Source organism: Balaenoptera physalus (genome assembly GCF_965194825.1).
Source record: "Balaenoptera physalus genome assembly, chromosome: 18".
Lineage (NCBI taxonomy): Eukaryota > Metazoa > Chordata > Mammalia > Artiodactyla > Balaenopteridae > Balaenoptera > Balaenoptera physalus.
This window is the reverse complement of record NC_138899.1, coordinates 67,444,181-67,449,058: the sequence shown is the minus strand read 5'-3', so window position 1 is coordinate 67,449,058 and position 4,878 is coordinate 67,444,181.

Sequence of the window (4,878 nt, the reverse complement as noted above, 5' to 3'; positions counted from 1 at the left end):
GCAGCCCGTATAGTGTCTCCTACTGAAGCTTATTTCTATGTGTGCTACAAGTTAAGCATTCATTTTTAAAAAAAATTATTATGATTGATATTATAGGCTAATATATGCTAATAGAACTGTAACAAAGAGTACTCGTTTTAAGAATTTAAATGCATAGAAAAACTTAAGGGTCACAGTAAAAGATAAAATATGTCAACAGTAGAGCTATCACAGTGTATGACGCATAGTAAGTGATCAGTAAACACTTTTTAAATGAATAAATAATTAAAAGAAAAATACCAGGATATCAAAAGCCCTAAGAAAACATTGTGGGCGAGCCAAACTAAACATCTCAGACAATCCTGTGTATTAATAGGAGACACAGTATAATTTTCAAAATATGACGAGCAACAGTTCCTCCCCATATCCCAGAGAAATGGCAATTGTGAAAATTGTCAAGAAAAAAAATAGAAGGAAAGTTTCCAGATCCAATTGCTGGTGGAAGTAATTTAGCCTCAGCATTGCCATAGATGGCCTCAGAGCATGACATTCTCTCCCTGCTCTCATTCACGTTAAAAAGTTTCTTATTTTTCATCACTGCCATTTATTTTCAGATCTGAACGTTTACTTTAATGATCACTTGAGTGCACAAAACTAGAATAGAGAATATTGTCCTTTTTCCACAACAGGTGAACTCCTCCAGGGAAAAATCAATTATTTTCTCACTGACCCCCACTGGTAGGTGTTAGTGCAGTGACCCAGATCGTGGCAACCTCTTGCTCTGCTCTGGGGAATTAGTCCAATTCTGTTCCCTCAAAAATTGCTCTTGAGGTGACAGGCAGTTTCTTCTTGATCCTGTGGGCTTGCTGGAAACTGGTATAACAATCCAGTGGTCTCATTTCCATGAAGGCTCTCTGGGGAGACCCTCTCCACGTTATGACAGAAAGCCTGAATCAAAGAGGGGTACCTGCACATTTGATGTTCTGACAAATTCACTCTATCCCCAAGGGCTGAAAAGAGAGTTTTGGTTTTTTTTTTAATTAATTAATTTTTTGGTTGAAGTACAGTTGATTTATACAATATTGTGTTGGTTTCAGGTGTACAGCATAGCGATTCAGTTATACACATATATATATTCTTTTTCAGATCCTTTTCCCTTATATGTTATTACAAAATATTGAGTATAGTTCCCTGTGCCATACAGTAGGTCTTTGTCGATTATCTATTTTATATTGGGTTGGCCAAAAAGTTCGTTCGGGTTTTTCCGTAGGAGAGTATGGAAAAATCCGAACGAACTTTTTGGCCAATCAATATACAGTAGCGTGTATATGTTAATCCCAATTTCCGAATTTATCCCTCCTCCCACCTGCAAAAACAGGTTTTGTAAAGAGCACTTTGGTATTAACAAAAATGCTGAATGGATTTTGTCTTCTACCTTCCCTTCACAGCTACCCTTCTTGTTTTTGTAACTTTGTAATAAGGCATGAATGATACACAGAAACCTGACCATGTTTAATGTATATAATTTGATGAGTTTGGACATATGTACACATCCATGATACCATCACCACAATCAAGGTAACATATCCATCACCTTCAAATGCTTCCTTATGTCTCTTTTTTTGTGTGTGCTAAAAAGACTCAACATGAGATCTACAATATGAACAAAATGTTATTATCTTTTTTAATAAATTTACTTATTCATTTATTTTTGGCTGCACTCGGTCTCCGTTGCTGTGCATGGGCTTTCTCTAGTTGTGGTGAGCGGGGGCTACTCTTTGTTGCGGTGCGCGGGCTTCTCGTTGCGGTGGCTTCTCTTGTTGCAGAGCACGGGCTCTAGGCGCGAGGGCTTCAGTAGTTGTGGCACGCAGTCTCAGTAGTTGTGGCTCACGGGCTCAGTAGTTGTGGCACATGGGATTAGCTGCTCTGCAGATGTGGGATCTTCCTGGACCAGGGCTCAAACCCGTGTTCCCTGCACTGGCAGATGGATTCTTAACCACTGTGCCACCAGGGAAGTCCCTGAATAAAATTTTAAGTGCACAGTACCTTATTGTTAACTGCAGGCACCGTGTTGTAGAGCAGGTCTCCAGAGCTGACTCATCTTGTATAGCTGTGACTTTATACCCACTGAACAGAAATTCCCCATTTTCTACCCACACCCACAGCTAGGTTTCTTGAAAGAGCATAATTTTCTTCTTCTTTATCTCTTATTCAGTCTTCTACACCTAACAATTTAAGTTCCACCCCACCACTCTACTACAACTGCTCTTTTCTGTGGTCATTATTAAACTTCTCATTATTAAGTCAAATAAATATGCCTTGGCTCCCCCAAAGTATTTGCCCTAAACACTATTGAGAACTCCTCCCTCCCTCTTGAAATTCTCTTCTCTTTCACGGGTATCTGTAATAGTATCTTCTTTTGAATTTTCTCCTACCTCTGACTGCTCCTTCAACAGGGACCCTGATTTCAGTGTTCTTATCCTTTCAGTGATGATGTTCCCTAAGGTTTCTTCTGCATCCATTTCTTATTAATGCCCAAATACTCACTGATATTGTCCAAATCTATTATCTACAGACCCAAAATTTCTCCTGAGCCGGAAGCCTTAATTTTCAGCTACCCACAAGGCATCTCCACCTGGATATCTCACAGGCATCTCACACACCACGTCTTTCCTATTTTCACGTTCTTTCATATCCCATCTGTGTGTGTGGCACTCCCATCCACCCAACTGCCCCCGCTAGAGACCTGTACCACCTCTCCTCCCATCCTTACCACTCTCTATATCCCAAGGATCTGATTCTATCCCCCTGTCCTTTCTAATCTGCCCCATCCTCTTCACCTCCACTAACTTTGCCTACCTAGGTTGGGGCCCTAACGCTTCTCGCCTGGATGACATTACCCTATTTGTTTGTCCCCTTTTCCCAGGCACTTAGACCACTGTAGGTGTTCAACAGCTCTTTGTTGGTGGGATGAGTACATTGTGACAATTCCTCTCCCCACCTCTGCCCCTCACTGACTCACTATGCTTGCTCCAGGCATCTTTCTAAAACACATAGGTAGTCATGCTGCATCTCCCCCTATGCCAAATCCTTCCACTGCCTCTAGGATCAATTTTGATCCACTTAGCATGGCACACAAAGCACTTCTTGCCCTTTTCGTGCCTCATCTCCTACCATCCCCCAATGCACACTCAGTGCAGCCCTGTGAGATAACCCACAGCACCAGTACTCTTTAAGAACCTTCCCCCACCCCGTCTCTTTTTATTAAAGTACAATGAACATACAATAAGCATACAATGAAGTGCATGTATCGATCGATTCTGGCAAGTGTATACATCCATGTAACTACCACCCTCATCAATATACAGAACATTCCTATCATCTCAGGAAGTTCCCTATGTCCTCACCAGTTAATCACCTCAAATAAATCAGTCCTGATATCTGTCACCATATATTAGTTTTGCCCCTGTGTCTGGCTTCTTTTGTTCAGCATAATGTTTGTGAGATTCGTCGATGTTGTCATGTATACTAGAAATTCATTCTTTTTCATTGACGAGTAGTATTCCATTGTTTAAATATATCATAATTTCTTTATGTATTGGTGGACATTTGAGTTGTTCTCAGTGTTGGATTATTATGAACTCCAAACATTTTAATGCCATTTTTTGTGGACATTTTTTTTTTTTTTGCATGAATACCTAGAAGAGGAATTCCTATGGTTAACTTAAGAAAAACTGCCTAATTGTTTCCAACCACACATCTCCATACTTGGCAACATTTGGTGTTGTAATTTCTTTTTTTTATTTTAGTCATTCTAGTGTATGTTAAGTGGTGTTTCACTGTGGCTCCGAGTCTCATATTCTTCTTGACTATTGATGTTGAGCACCTTTTCAATGTGATTATTGGCATTTGTGTATCTTCTTTTGTAAAATATTCCATTTATTTTAACCATTCAAAAAATTGAGTTGTTTGTCTTTTTATTATTTCTTTGAAAGAGTTATTTGGAATATAAGTTCTTTGCCAGATATGTAACTTTTCGAGGCTTTGGCTTACCTTTTTGTTTTCTTAATGATGTCTCTGAAGTGCAGAAAATCATCATTTATCATCTTTCTTTTTCTTATGCCCTTTAAATTTATCTTTAATAAATAAATTAAGGTAAAGGATTCCAGTTTACCTGGGAGAAACTTCCTCCTTATCTTTGAGAGTCAATTGACATAATGGGACATGTAATCACTGATGTTCTTCTTCGTTTTCCCCCATAAGCTTAGGAGCAACTTGAGAGCAGGGGTTGTACTTTATGGAGTGCTTTACATATAGTAGTAGAATGCCTAGCAAGTAGCAGAAGCTCAAGAACTATTTGTTACTCAAATACACAAATAAATATGTTGAAAATTGGAAGAGGCAATTCAATTTCATCAATTAACTTCTTTACGTATCATCTTCTCTTCCTAAAAACAAGGAAAACTCCCCACTTACCTCAAAAGCATGTACAAGCAACGAAAGCTTTACGAGGTTGTGAATGGAGCTTTTTTGGTGCCTTACGTGTACATCAGTAAGCAGCCTGTGAATATATACTTTTCATAGATTTTATATTACTGTTATTATTAATATTATTTCATGAATCTTGATTTTCACTTGAAAAGCTGTATACGTAATTCTTTATTTTTTAGTATAATTCTTAATACATCAGATGCTCCTCATCAAATGCTGGGACATCTTGAACCAAAGAAAAATACGACTAGTCAGAATAGAGATACAAGGGTTTGCCAGTTGACTTGACCATGTCAGAGTGATCAGCTTTTTATCCTAGTGAGGTTCACTAATGTCTAAAACCCTAAGGATTACATAAAAATGACAATGTTATCATTAAATCTGTCCAAGAAATGAGACCTTAATGAA